We start from the raw sequence: 15,802 nt of genomic DNA on the forward strand, positions 1-15,802 counted from the left end.
ATTGGCATCTAAACGTTCATAGTATTACCACGACGACCGGCAAAACAGTTCGTCTTTCAGTCACCCACGTGGGTACCTGCTTGAGGAGATGGCACGTGGGTACCTGCTTCTATAAACCAATGAGGAGATGGGAGAGGCAGGACTTTCAGCGCAATCTGCGTCAGAAATAGAAAAGAGTTTAATTTTAGCCCTTGGCATCGCAGACACTCATTGGCGCGCGCGAGCAGTGTGGGTGCAGTAATTGAATAACATAGATTTCAAAATGTATTTTGCGACACTTGCGCACGCGACGTGTCCGGTCTGGTCAGCATGTAAGGGTGTATGTGAGTGTGTGTATGTGAGTATGTGTGTGCGTCACAGTAGGTTGGTGGCACCTTAATTGGGGAGGACGGGCTCGTGGTAATGGTTGGAGTGGAATTAGTAGAATGGTATCAATGGAAACCATGTTTGATGCCATTCCATTCGCTCCGTTCCAGCCATTATTATGAGCCCCCCCCCCCCCTCAATAGTCTCTGCGAGAGCATTAGTTGTTAGCCATTTAACAGTCTTATGTCTAGGGGATAGAAGCTGTTACGAGGACAAAGACACAGAGAGACAGAGAAAACAACACCACAAGTAAGAGAACATCAGACAGGGTTCAGACTGATTGGTCTGTGCGCAGCCAGCTAGCCTCAGCCAGCACATTTACATAAGGCCAAACCTTTTCACATCTCTCCACATAACAACCACTCTGTATCCCTCATTATCCATCTCTAACACTACCTTTCTATCTCTCTAAAAAAAACACAAACGCAATCTGTCTCTGCGACACTTAAATGATCAAATCTGTTTCCATCATGCCTCCAATCTCTCTTCCCCTCCTCTCCTTCCCCCATGGGTTACAGACATGCGCGTGTGTGTGTGTGTGTGTGTGTGTGTGTGTGTGTGTGTGTGTGTGTGTGTGTGCTACACAGCAGCCCAGGGCTTTTATAAGCAGAATTCTATTTCCTCTCTCTCTGCATTAAATTGCTTCCCTACTAAACTAGTTCACAACCTCAAGGGATAATACAGTAATGATAAAACTTGATCTATAGAGTGGAATTAATACTTGACAATAAGCTGGGATACACTAACTCACTCACTCAGTGTTGAACACACGTAGGCACAAGACACACACACATGCATGGACACACACACAACACACACACATATGCACCAACACATTCACACAGTTGATGTGCTCGTCTTTAGCCATCTAGTGATTAGCCAGTGCTAATGGCTTATTGGACCACTGCCTCTAGCAGGTTGATGGTGCTCTGTGTCTGGGACTGCTAATGACATTATCATACCAATGATTCTGCCTCTCTCTTTCTCTTTCTCTCTCTTTTTATCTCCCACTTTCTGTCTCTCTCTCTATTTCTGTCTCTCTCTCTCTTTCTCACTCCCACTTTCTGTCTCTCTCTCTTTTTCTGTCTCTCTCTCTTTTTCTGTCTCTCTCTCTCTTTCTGTCTCTCTCTCTATTTCTGTCTCACTCTCTGTCTCTCACTCTCTCTTCCTCTCCCTCAATTTTTTTAATCACTCCCCACTGGGCACAAACTGGTTGAATCAATGCTGTTTCACTTGAAGAAAGTAATCTGTTGTGTTGAGGGTGAAATTTCAACCACAGGATTATATCATCATGGTAACCAATTTTCAACATAGACAAACTATGTTTGTTGAATTTGTACTTTGGAAACAATGTCAGATCTTCAACGTTATATCCACTAACAGAAAAAAACAATAGGCTGGCCAGCACCTCCTATTGAATAATTGACTTATATACAGCTATCCATTTGGTCTCCCATCCAGGGTTTTAACCAAACCAAACCCAGCCCTGCTTAGCTTTGATATGTCGCTGACTACTAATGTGCTATAGTGAGAATGATTATTGAGAGATCTCTTAATAACTAAATGGATTTCCTGTTTCTATCGAAGTCATTCCAAAGGGTAGGTTTAACAGTGCAAATTAAATGTAACCATACTTTACAGGTCATATATCATCAATATTTATGCCTATATCGCATTTGTCATCAACAGCTATTGTTTCAATTCAACCCAGGATTCAACTAAAACTAGACCATACAATAGGCCTACGGTTTCAAGCTCTGGTTGATTTAACATTTTATCTTCAAGTTGTTAATTAATATGTTGGATTCACTTCTCCATCTCAACCAAAAATCTAAGTTAAAGAGTAGGAGTAAATCAAATCAAACTTTATTTAAAGTGGATTTAATGTTTGATTTGATTTAGTCCTATTCTTAAACTTATTTTTTGTTGAGTTTTTTTGGGGTTGAGATGAATCCAACATATCAAGTATTAATTTGTAGACAAAGTGGAATTAAAGCCAGAATAAGTTTGTGGCACAGAAGATACATCGCCTTCAAATGTTGAGATTTTGTTGCGTTGACAACCAAACACAATTCAATATCACTTTTGAAATACATGAAACAGCCTACAGTTAAGACTATCTTACAAACTAATGTAACAGTATTTATTCAACCTTAGAATGAGTAACACATCCATGGCCACATTTTGAGGTTACTGTAACTATAAATGTATTGTTATGTAAAAAAGTGTTAATGTTCAAGATATCATGCTGAGGTCACGGGTCTGTGGAGATCTTAGCTATATGCCTGTAATAATCAGAGCAGATTCTGGAACAACAGCTACTTTTAATGTCATCTCAACAGCAATCCAGGTCATTTGGCTGTGCTATTAGATGAAGCACAGTGATAACACATTAAGTTGTTGTATAAATACTAAACATCTGACATTGTATTCCCATTTGAACTTTGTTGTGCTATTAAATGGTTGAAAGTGCAGTGATAACACATTGGGAATTCAACAAACTTCTGGCTGTCTTTTTGAGTGGGCGAATAAAGGTTGAAATCGCATTGATCAATGTCTCAACCAAATATTACCCACATTTCCCAGTTGAAATGACGTGGTGTTCCCAGCGGGTTTCTCTATCTTTATCTCTTTCTCTAACAACATAACGAGGGAGAGTAGGGGTCACAAGGTGTTGTTCCTGGAAATAGATGTTCATCAGGTTTTGTTAAGGGTTCTTTGGTTGTCCTAGAAAGTTGCTTGGTTTTCTGAGAAAACTAAACACCTTCTAGGGGTTGCTGAGTGTGTTTTGTTTTCCAGAGAGTGTCTCCTCCGCTCTGTGTCTGTTTGTGGGTAACTCTAATGAACAGATACAATGTTGCCATGACAATCCTGCTAATCAACAGTGTCTACTGTAATTATACTTCATTAGAATAAGAACAGTTATTCAGATGGAAGATTGTTGCAGGAGCACTCATAGTATGTGCCCAAATGACACCCTACTTCCTGCATAGTGCACTTCTTTAGACCAGAGCCCTATGGGCCCTGGTTAAATGTAGTGTACTATATAGGGAATAGGGTGCTATTTTGGAAGCAACCATACACTCAGCATTTGTTTGCTGGGAAGAGAGACTGAGGTTGTCACATTCAGCAATCAGGTCTGTGTTTCCCTCTTCTGGTGCAGTCATCACACTCATCAAACACATTTAAAAGTCGGTGATTAAAACGTTTTCCTGGAATCGAATGGAATCTATGCACGCCTCCCATCCTCCTGTGTGTCAGAGTCCATTAGTAACAGCAATGAGGGAAATTAACTTGACTGTGTGACACTGTGTATTGTGTGTGTGTACGTGTGTGTGTGTGTGTGTGTGTGTGTGTGTGTGTGTGTGTGTGTGTGTGTGTGTGTGTGTGTGTGTGTGTGTGTGTGTGTGTGTGTGTGTGTGTGTGTGTGTGTGTGTGTGTGTGTGTGTGTGTGTGTGTGTGTGTGTGTGTGTGTGTAGAGGACAGTCATCATTACTAATCAGCCCAGCTATAGGATGTGACTTTTGGAAACCGGAAGTAAAATAGAGGACAATTATCACGAGAGAAGGTGAGGTAAGGTCTTAACTTTACAAAGAGAGAGAGAGAGGTGGAGAGAAAGAGAGGTAGAGAGAGAGGTGGAGGGAAAGAGAGGTAGAGAGAAGGTGAGGTAAGGTCTTAACTTTACAAAGAGAGAGAGAGAGGTGGAGAGAAAGAGAGGTAGAGAGAGAGGTGGAGAGAAAGAGAGGTAGAGAGAAGGTGAGGTAAGGTCTTAACTTTACAAAGAGAGAGAGAGAGGTGGAGAGAAAGAGAGGTAGAGAGAGAGGTGGAGGGAAAGAGAGGTAGAGAGAGGTGGAGGGAAAGAGAGAAGGAGGAGGATCTGAGAGACAGAACAGATCAATACGGTGGAACGTGGATATGTGAATTCTTCTGTATACAGATCTGTGTGAAGAAGCTGGAGCAGATATACTACTAGCCAAGCAGGGAGAGAAGCTAAGGCTCTGACACGCTCACATGCATGCTCATGCACAGGTGTATGCGTACACACACACAGACACACAGACACACAGACACGCGCACACACACGCACACACAGACACACCCTACTGGCCAAGCAGGGAGAGAGGTCAAGGTTCTGGCTCAGGAGAGAACAGATCAATACGATCAATAGAAAAGTGTGGAAGAGATAAACCATGGTGAAATTGGAAACAGCGTTTCCTGTTTGGTTTCTGGTAAATTAATGAATTAATATATTTATGAATACATGTTTTACCCCCAACTAGGCTTACTGACTCCATTTCTTTCAATATAGTACAACTGTAACATCAAATGCAAACAGAGACACACATGCACCCACATCCATCCTTTTACTCGCATTGATATCATTTTAATGAATGGAAAATGGGTAGTCTCTTTATTCCTAGTTATATGTACATATCTACCTCAAGTACCTCGTACCCCTGCACATGGACTCGGTACTGGTACCCTGTGTATATAGCCAAGATATCATTACTCATTGTATATATTTATTATTACTTTTATTATTATGTGTTTTATTTCTCTATTATTTCTCTACTTTCTTTCTCTCTGCATTGTTGGGAAGGGCCGTATGTAAGCATTTCACTGTTCGTCAACACCTGTTGTTTAAAATTTGATTTGACTAAAGAAGGAATCATTCACAGGAATCGAACAGAACAGGAAGTTCTCTCTGAATCTGCCTGTCAATTCTGCTCTAATTGTAGTCCATGACGACAGCACTCCAACCCCGGCTAATTTTCTCTCTTGACCCCTTACCTTTCCCTCTGCTCCAATCAGACTGTCGCTGCTTTTAGCTGTCAGCTCTGCTCTCTGTTTCTCTCCTCCCTCTCTCTCCTTCTTTACTCGCTGTCTCTCTCTCCCTCTCTCCCTCTCCTCCCTCTTTCTCTCTCCCCCTTCAATCTGGCACAATATTTTACATTACAATCAAACTATGTCCTTTTTACCTTAATTAAATATTTACGAGAGCCAGCCATTGCCTGGTGCCCTAACTCTGAACCACACAGCCCAGCATGCTAATCTACATCTCACAGATAGACTGGGCTTTAGTGCACAGCTGGAGTCCGATCACAATCAGTAGACAAACAAGACAGCTTCTCTCTACATATTACATATTCAGCTAAACAGTGAGAATGAGATAAGTGACATCTAATCCCATCTTGCTCTCTCCAGTCAGACAAAATTATATTAATATTCTTTCTTACTCCCATGGTGTTGAGATTTACATTGTGTCAACTGTGTGAGAGAGAAAAATAGATAATCTGATAATAAAGCAGTTATTATTTGTCTCTCTACATCTCAGCCTATCAGTCAAAATAAATCTGTCCAACAAATGAGACCAAAAGCCCCTCTCTCAGGCTTCTCTCCACTTATGCCACATTCGCATGCTAGTCGGAACTAGGAAACTGGAATTTCCGACTCGCTAACTGGTTGAACGTGGTATGGGTATAACAACAACCAGTTAGCAAGTCGGAAATTCCAGAGTTTCCTAGTTCACACTAGCAAGTAAATGCGATATAACTCTCCTGTAAAAACACTACCTCCCAGTACAATTAAGGAAATGAAGGATGAACTGAATATGAAGTGTGTGTGAGTAACTGTTTCATATTAGAATGTTGGCAGAGTTTATGTCAGCTGCTCTTGGAGCTCAGTCTCTGTCTACAAATCTAAACCTATGAACCTCTCTCTCTCACCTGCTACTCAGGAGGGCACAACGTTACAAAGCGTTCAGGTAGAAATGTATTGACTAGAATAGAGCTGACAGTCACACCACCCCAGCCTGTGATATCATGATGTGTTGAGGTCACCCTTATTTTCCTCTTGAAGTAAGGGAGGGAAATGAAATACAATCAACTGTAACAGTGAATAAGACTGATGATCTTTGCTGCTTGGAGGAGAGAAAAATGGTGTGAGAGGGAGGTGGGAGGGAGTGAAGAGAGGGAGGGAGTGAAGAGAGGGAGGGAGTGAAGAGAGGGAGGGAGAGAAGAGAGGGAGGGAGTGAAGAGAGGGAGGGAGAGAAGAGAGGGAGAGAAAGAGAGGGAGGGAGTGAAGAGAGGGAGGGAGAGAAGAGAGGGAGGGAGTGAAGAGAGGGAGGGAGAGAAGAGGGAGTGAAGAGAGGGAGGGAGAGAAGAGAGGGAGGGAGAGAAGAGAGGGAGGGAGAGAAGAGCGGGAGGGAGAGAAGAGAGGGAGGGAGTGAAGAGAGGGAGGGAGTGAAGAGAGGGAGGGAGAGAAGAGAGGGAGGGAGTGAAGAGAGGGAGGGAGAGAAGAGAGGGAGGGACTAAAGAGAGGGAGGGAGAGAAGAGAGGGAGGGAGTGAAGAGAGGGAGGGAGAGAAGAGAGGGAGGGAGTGAAGAGAGGGAGGGAGAGAAGAGAGGGAGGGAGTGATGAGTGAGGGAGGGAGTGAAGAGTGAGGGAGGGAGGGAGTGAAGAGAGGGAGGGAGAGAAGAGAGGGAGGGAGTGAAGAGAGCGAGGGAGAGAAGAGAACGAGGGAGAGAAGAGAGCGAGGGAGAGAAAAGAGCGAGGGAGGGAGAGAAGAGAGGGAGGGAGAGAGAGCGATGGAGGGAAGAAGAGAGGGAGGGAGGGAAGAAGAGAGGTAGGGAGTGAAGAGAGGGAGGGAGAGAAGAGAGGGAGGGAGTGAAGAGAGGGAGGGAGAGAAGAGGGAGTGAAGAGAGGGAGGGAGTGAAGAGAGGGAGGGAGTGAAGAGAGGGAGGGAGAGAAGAGAGGGAGGGAGTGAAGAGAGGGAGGGAGAGAAAGAGAGGGAGGGAGTGAAGAGAGGGAGGGAGAGAAGAGAGGGAGGGAGTGAAGAGAGGGAGGGAGAGAAGAGAGGGAGGGAGTGAAGTGAGGGAGGGAGTGAAGAGAGGGAGGGAGTGAAGAGAGGGAGAGAGAGAAGAGAGGGAGGGAGTGAAGAGAGGGAGGGAGTGAAGAGAGGGAGGGAGAGAAGAGAGGGAGGGAGTGAAGAGAGGGAGGGAGAGAAGAGAGGGAGGGAGAGAAGAGAGGGAGGGAGTGAAGAGAGGGAGGGAGAGAAGAGAGGGAGGGAGTGAAGAGAGGGAGGGAGAGAAGAGAGGGAGGGAGTGAAGAGAGGGAGGGAGAGAAGAGGGAGTGAAGAGAGGGAGGGAGTGAAGAGAGGGAGGGAGTGAAGAGAGGGAGGGAGAGAAGAGAGGGAGGGAGTGAAGAGAGGGAGGGAGAGAAAGAGAGGGAGGGAGTGAAGAGAGGGAGGGAGAGAAGAGAGGGAGGGAGTGAAGAGAGGGAGGGAGGGAGTGAAGAGAGGGAGGGACTGAAGAGAGGGAGGGAGAGAAAAGAGGGAGGGAGTGAAGAGAGGGAGGGAGTGAAGAGAGGGAGGGAGAGAAGAGAGGGAGGGAGAGAAGAGAGGGAGGGAGTGAAGAGAGGGAGGGAGAGAAGAGAGGGAGGGAGAGAAGAGAGGGAGGGAGTGAAGAGAGGGAGGGAGTGAAGAGAGGGAGGGAGTGAAGAGAGGGAGGGAGAGAAGAGAGGGAGGGAGAGAAGAGAGGGAGGGAGTGAAGAGAGGGAGGGTGAGAAGAGAGGGAGGGAGTGAAGAGAGGGAGGGAGAGAAGAGAGGGAGGGAGAGAAGAGAGGGAGGGAGGGAGAGAAGAGAGAGAGAGAGAGAAGAGAGGGAGGGAGAGAAATAGATGGAGAGAGAGAAGAGAGGGAGGGAGAGAAATAGATGGAGAGAGAGAAGAGAGGGAGGGAGAGAAATAGATGGAGAGAGAGAAGAGAGGGAGGGAGAGAAGAGAGGGAGAGAGAGAAGAGAGGGAGGGAGAGAAGAGAGGGAGGGAGTGAAGAGAGGGAGGGAGTGAAGAGAGGGAGGGAAGGAAGAGAGGGAGAGAGAGGGAGGGAGAGAAGAGAGGGAGAGAGAGAAGAGAGGGAGGGAGTGAAGAGAGGGAGGGAGAGAAGAGAGGGAGGGAGAGAAAGAGAGAAGTAGAGGTTGAGATGAAGTTACACAGAAGCAGTTCTATTGTGGGGAAGTGTGTGACTGCAGGCTTTTAATGGATTACTCCTTTCAGCAAGCACACGCATGGACGCTTGCACACAGATGGTTTTGAGCCTGTGCTGAATTGTAGGTGGGCCGTGGGTGGCTCAAGCGGGAGTCAAAAATAAATCACTCCTCTATCTACCTCACCAGTGTTCAGGGTGTGCAGGCTTTAGTTCCAGCCCAGCACCACCACACGTGATTTAGCTAATCAGGTTTGACTGTTAATGTGTGTGATGCGCTGGGCTGGTGTAAACACATACACTTCATCATGCTCTCCTCGACCAGGTTTGAAGAAGAATGCAGAACACATTATCATAGAACACTAACATGCTGTGTTCGCATTTAATGTCTATGGACACATAGTTAACCTGTCAGAATTGTCGTGACGTTGTATTAGTTAATGTGGCGACTGTTGCTCATCGAATGATTACAAGTTTCTAATTACGTGATTAACTGAATCAAGCAATTATTAACTCATTAACCTGGGGCACCATGGGAAAACTAGTTTTTATTGAGTTTCTATTTCCCAAATTAACTCAAAGAATATCAGAATATCGATTTTACCACAGCCGCTAATTAACCAGTTGCCTCTAACAGTCTCGTTCTGAACGTCGTATAGCCCGGGATTCTGCACGGACCCGGGTCTCACTAATGAATTCGCACCACACCAGTCTTAGTTGAATGTTTATTTACTAAAAAGCTAAAATGATGATAAAAGATACACATACACAAAAACACATTCTAGGCTATTGATTAGAACTTAGTATAACGGGCCAACACACTAGGGCGCGTGTTACCCAAAATGGGGATTTAAAAGAGAGAGAAAGAGAGAAAGTACACAAGAGGAATATACATTTGGGTGAAATTGTCAGCTATGCTCATTCTAACCCTAGCCTTGCCCCAAACTGCCGCTGTTATGAGTCAGAATATAATGATGTAATTACTTGTGGAAGGTCTCCGTGGATTTTCCAGCGGGGACCGTTCAAGCTGCTCAATGAAGCACTTCTCCTGCGCACCTCTCTAGGTGTGTTCACGACACGATGTCCGTGTCCTTTGGCTTTACTGGCCTGTTCCTTTGTCCTCGCTCTGGAAGGGGTCTTCGGAGGACAGATAGCTCTGTAGCTCAGAGCTCACAGCGTAAAGATGAAAGAGTGTAGATACCACGATTCGATGGGGAGTGGAGGCTAGGTGGTTCGGCTTGAATACACCCGCTTAGACACGCTACTCATCCGTAGCTTGGGTAGAAAAAGATTTCTTTGTCTTCAACTTGTTGCGTTTTGGGTTCGTTGACCTTTTAGACCTTTGGCTGCAGCTCGGGTCACTTAGTCATATATGTTAATTCTGCACTCACAGGTTTTATACCCTCGGGTCAGAAGTGGGCGTAACCGCCTTCAGGGCAATTCTCTGGGCGTACCAGGTTTAAGGGGCAAGGTATAGATTTTACTCAAATCCAATTTTAGACAACTAACTTCACATTTCATCTCTACCGAAACATTCTCTTTGATTTGGACATTTTCCACACAACGTACAATGTATAAACATCAAGCATATACGAGGAAAACGCTTAACGTTACAATGTTTTCATAATAACGTAATCTATTAACCTTTAATAACAAAACAAAAATGACATACATTTTCATATTCCATCTATCGTCATGACCACCATTGTAGTTGACGGAAACCATTGTGCCAAAGTCCCTTTATTGCATGTTTACAGTTCTGAGACTGGTCCTCCATAGTGAGAGGGACAAAGGAATGTGGTCTGTGGCTTCAGAATTACCATGGGTGTGAGGGGTCATAAAACCCCCACATCTTCAGACCCTTAGATCTCTCCTCATCTGTTGGGGTTGAGAGATAATCTGTAGGGTTGTGGTCTCCTGTAACCTGACCTGATCAGGACAGTCATGACAGAATGTAGACATTATTATGAGTGTAGTGTGATGATCACACAGTCTTGTCTGTGTCTGACACCTTGGAGTCGAGGCGACGATGTAAGCAAAACAAAAGTACTAACACACAAACACACACGCACTAACACGATGACACACACTGCACACCCTTAGATTAACACCTCCCCTGATTGTCCTCTCTCTAATCTTGTTCATCTCCTGTCAAATTAGATTGATGTCCCGGGAAACACAGATCCATATAACTGTTCCCCTGGGGAGGGAGATTAATGTGGGATGGGGAAACAGGGGAAAGGCAGTTAAGTAGAACACTTCCCCCTAGGACATCACTCTCTCACTCTCACACACACACACACACACACACATACACATGCACACGCACGTGTGCACGTATTGCCACTGCGACGACATCCAGTATGTAAGCCTCGGTCCCATTACCTACTAATTAAGATGTGAAGGATGTCTTCTAGGAACGTGTGTGTGTATGTGTGATTGAATGCTGCTGAAAACACCTTGTTATCAAGCTGGATACACAGTCAATGTTGCAATGACAATAAAAGCCACACGATCATGCAGCGCACACACATACACACACAACACACACCACACACACACACACACAACACAAACACACCACACACCACACACACACACACACACACACACACACCACCACACACACACACACAGACATATAAACAATCAAACATAAACACACACACACACATCACACACACACTCACACAACACACACACAAAACACACACACACAGTCCTATTTAAACCATGGACAGTATGTTATTGCCATTGACACTTGACACCTTGATGAATAATTGGTGTTCTAATCTTAATGCATTTAGGTATCATCAGTCTTACTGTAAAATGGAAGAAGACGCAGTCTCTCTCTCTCTCTCTCTCTCTCTCTCTCTACCGTACCTGCAGTCACGACCTCTGAATGCTTGGCTATGAAAAGCCAACTGACATTTACTCCTGAGGTGCTGACCTGTTGCACCTCACACAACCACTGTGATTATTATTTGACCCTCCACCCGGAACAGCCAGAAGAGGACTGGCCACCCTCAGAGCCTGTTCCTCTCTAGGTTTCTCCTAGCTTCCTCAATTTCTAGGGAGTTTTTCCTAGTCACTGTGCTTCTACATTTGTATGTTTGAACTTAGTTTCTTTTTTATGTCTTTGTGTTAGGTTGGTCAGGGCGTGAGTTGGGGTGGGCAGTCTATGTTATTTTTCTAGGTTGTTGTTTTTCTATGTGTTTGGCCTGGTGTGGTTCCCAATCAGAGGCAGCTGTTTATCGTTGTCTCTGATTGGGAGCCATATTTAGGTAGCCTGTTTTTCATTGTGTGTGGTGGGTGATTGTTTCCGTTTCAGTGTTTTCACCATTCGGGACTGTTTCGGTTTTCATTTTGATTCTCTTGTTCTTTTTGTATTTTGTATTCATTCTCATTAAAAGTTTATGGATACGTACCACGCTGCACATTGGTCCGATGTTTCCTACTCCTCCTCAGACGAAGAGGACGAAAGCCGTTACACATCTGATTGCTTGCTGTTGGGGTTTTAGGCTGGGTTCTTTATAAGCACTTTGTGACATCAGCTGATGTAAAAAGGGCTTTGTAAATACATGTGATTGATTTGATTGATATAGACATGCATACAACTCAAACCGAATAGGAAGTTATTCTACATCAACCTACAACTATGGTTACCTAACAAGACATTGGCTACAAGACTATGGATTGCTTCGTCTTTCAGAAGTAGCTCCTGTAGGTTGAATTTCTTTTTCTTAGACGTGAGTCAGGTTATTGTGCAACATCCAGCTCTTCAATAGCAGAATCTCAAAGACATATGTATCAGAATAGTAGCGGTAGCCTGAGATGGGGAAACATCACATTGTTGTATAAGCTATTGGTCTAATATTGGGTTCTATGTTACTGGCTGACGCACTGAAGATGCAGTACTTGAGTTCCATTTATTTAGATGGAGAGATAAAATGAGCAAAGAGGTGAGGAGAGTAGTAGGGGAGGAGAGAGAAGAGGACAGGGGAGGAGAGGAGATGACAGGGGAAGAGAGGAGAGGGGAGGAGAGGACAGGGGAAGAGAGGAGATGACAGGGGAAGAGAGGAGAGGGGAGGAGAGGACAGGGGAGGAGAGGACAGGGAAGAGAGGAGAGGGGAGAGAGGACAGGGGAAGAGAGCTCCAGAGGACAGGGGAAGAGAGCTCCAGAGGACAGGGGAAGAGAGGGAGGGATGAGAGGACAGGGGAAGAGAGGACAGGACAGGGGAAGAGAGGACAGGACAGGGGAAGAGAGGAGAGGACAGGGGAGGAGAGGACAGGGGAGGAGGGTAGTAGGGAGGAGGGTAGTAGGGGAGGAAAGGAGAGTAGTAGGGGAGGAGAGGACAGGGGAGGAGAGGTGAGGACAGGGGAGGAGAGTAGTAGGGGAGGAGAGGAGAGTAGTAGGGGAGTAGAGGACAGGGGAGGAGGGTAGTAGGTGAGGAGTAGGGGAGGAGAGGAGAGTAGTAGGGGAGGAAAGTAGTAGGGGAGGAAAGGAGAGTAGTAGGGGAAGAGAGGAGAGAAGGAGGAGAGGAGATTAGTAGGGGAGAAAAAGACAGGGAAGGAGAAGAGAGTAGTAGGGTAGGAGAGGACAGGGGAGGAGAGTAGTAGGTGATGAGAGGAGTAGGGGAGGAGAGGAGTAGTAGGTGAGGAGAGGAGTAGGGGGGAGAGGGAGTAGTAGGGGAGGAGAGGACAGGGGAGGAGATAGTAGGTGAGGGAGAGTAGGGAGGAGAGTAGTAGGTGAGGAGAGGAGTAGGTGAGGAGAGGAGAAACGTAGGGGAGGAGAGGAGAAACGTAGGGGAGAAAAAGACAGGGGATGAGAAGAGAGTAGTAGGAGAGGAGAGGACAGGGGAGGAGAGGAGAGAAGGAGGTCAGGATAGTAGTAGGGGAGGAGAGGAGATTGGTAGGGGAGGGGAGGAGGAGGGGAGAGTAGTAGGAGAGGAGAAGACAGGGGAGGAGGAGAGTATTAGGGGAGGAGAGGAGAGTAATAGGTGAGGAGAGGAGAGAAATAGGTGAAGAGAGGAGAGTAATAGGTGAGGAGAGGAGAGTAATAGGTGAGGAGAGGAGAGAAATAGGTGAGGAGAGGAGAGTAATAGGTGAGGAGAGGAGAGAAATAGGTGAGGAGAGGAGAGTAGTAGGAGAGGAGAGGAGAGAAATAGGTGAGGAGAGGAGAGTAATAGGTGAGGAGAGGAGAGTAATAGGTGAGGAGAGGAGAGAAAAGGTGAGGAGAGGAGAGTAGTAGGAGAGGAGAGGAGAGAAATAGGGAGGAGAGGAGAGTAATAGTGAGGAGAGGAGAGAAATAGGTGAGGAGAGGGAGAGTGTAGGAGAGGAGAGGAGAGAAATAGGTGAGGAGAGGAGAGGATAGGTGAGGAGAGGAGAGTAGTAGGGGAGAGAGGAAAGTAGTAGGGGAGGAGAGAAATAGGAGAGGAGAGGAGAGTAGTAGGGGAGGAGAGGAAAGTAGTAGGGGAGGAGAGTGGTAGGAGAGGAGAGGGGAGGAGAGTAGTAAGGGAGAAGAGGAGAGTAGTAGGGGAAGAGAGTGGTAGGGGAGGAGAGGAAAGGGGAGGAGAGGACAGGGGGCAGAGGATAGGGGAGGAGAGGAGAGTAGTAGGGGAGGAGAGGGAGGTAGTAGGTGAGGAGAGTAGTAGGGGAGGAGATGAGAGTAGTAGGGGAGAGGAGGAGAGTAGTAGGGGAAGAGAGGAGAGTAGTAGGTGAGGAGAGTAGTAGGGGAGGAGATGAGAGTAGTAGGGGAGAGGAGGAGAGTAGTAGGGGAAGAGAGGAGAGTAGTAGGGGAGGAGAGGAGAGTAGTAGGTGAGGAGAGTGTAGGGGAGGAGATGAGAGTAGTAGGGAGAGGGGAGAGTAGTAGGGGAAGAGAGGAGAGTAGTAGGTGAGGAGAGGTAGGGGAGGAGATGAGAGTAGTAGGGGAGAGGAGGAGAGTAGTAGGGGAAGAGGGAGAGTAGTAGGGGAGGAGAGGAGAGTAGTAGGTGAGGAGGTAGTAGGGGACGAGATGAGAGTAGTAGGGGAGAGGAGGAGAGTAGTAGGGGAAGAGAGGAGAGTAGTAGGGAGAGGAGGAGAGTAGTAGGTGAGGGAGAGTAGTAGGGGAGGAGATGAGAGTAGTAGGGGAGAGGAGGAGAGTAGTAGGGGAAAGAGAGGAGAGTAGTAGGGGAGGAGAGGAGAGTAGTAGGTGAGGAGAGTAGTAGGGGAGGAGAGGAGAGTAGTAGGGGAGGAGAGGAGAGTAGTAGGGGAGAGGAGGAGTGTAGTTGGTGAGGAGAGTAGTAGGGGAGGAGATGAGAGTAGTAGGGGAGAGGAGGAGTGTAGTAGGTGAGGAGAGTAGTAGGGGAGAGGAGGAGAGTAGTTGGTGAGGAGAGGAGAGTAGTAGGGGAGGAGAGGAGAGTAGTAGGGGAGAGGAGGAGAGTAGTAGGGGAGAGGAGGAGAGTAGTAGGGGAGGAGCAGAGAGTAGTAGGGGAGGAGAGGAGAGTAGTAGGGGAGAGGAGGAGTGTAGTAGGTGAGGAGAGTAGGGGAGGAGATGAGGGAGTAGGGGGAGGAGGAGTGTAGTAGGTGAGGAGAGTAGTAGGGGAGAGGAGGAGAGTAGTTGGTGAGGAGAGGAGAGTAGTAGGGGAGGAGAGGAGAGTAGTAGTGGAGAGGAGGAGTGTAGTAGGTGAGGAGAGTAGTAGGGGAGGAGAGGAGAGTAGTAGGGGAGAGGAGGAGAGTAGTTGGTGAGGAGAGGAGAGTAGTAGGGGAGGAGAGGAGAGTAGTAGTGGAGAGGAGGAGTGTAGTAGGTGAGGAGAGTATAGGGGAGGAGAGGAGAGAGTAGGGAGAGGAGGAGAGTAGTTGGGAGGAGAGGAGAGTAGTAGGGGAGGGAGAGGAGAGTAGTAGGGGGAGGAAGAGTAGTTGGTGAGGAGAGGAGAGTAGTAGGGGAGGAGAGGAGAGTAGTAGGGGAGAGGAGGAGAGGAGTAGGAAAGAAGAGGACAGGGGAGGAGAGGAGAGTAGGAGGGGAGAGGACAAGGGGAGTATAGGACAAGGGAGGAGAGGAGAGTAGTAGGGGAGGAGAGGACAGGGGAGAATAGGAGAGTAGTAAGGGAGGAGAGGAAAGTAGTAGGGGGGAGAGTGGTAGGAGAGGAGAGGGAGGAGAGTAGTAAGGGAGAGAGAGAGAGAGTAGAGGGAGGAGAGTGGTAGGGGAGGAGAGGACAGGGGAGGCAAAAAAGTGTAGGGGAGGAGAGGACAGGGGGCAGAGGACAGGGGAGGGGAGTTGTATGTGAGGAGAGGACAGGGGAGGAGAGTAGTAGGTGAGGAGAGGAGAATAGTAGGGGAGGAGAGGAGAGTAGTAGGTGAGGAGAGGAGAGTAGTAGGGGAGGAGAGGAGAGTAGTAGGTGAGGAGAGTAGTAGGGGAGGAGAGGAGAGGTGAGGGTGAGAGGAGGAGAGTAGTAGGGAGGAGAAGTAGTAGGGGAGGA

This window comes from Salvelinus namaycush, chromosome 31, assembly GCF_016432855.1.
Source record: "Salvelinus namaycush isolate Seneca chromosome 31, SaNama_1.0, whole genome shotgun sequence".
Lineage (NCBI taxonomy): Eukaryota > Metazoa > Chordata > Actinopteri > Salmoniformes > Salmonidae > Salvelinus > Salvelinus namaycush.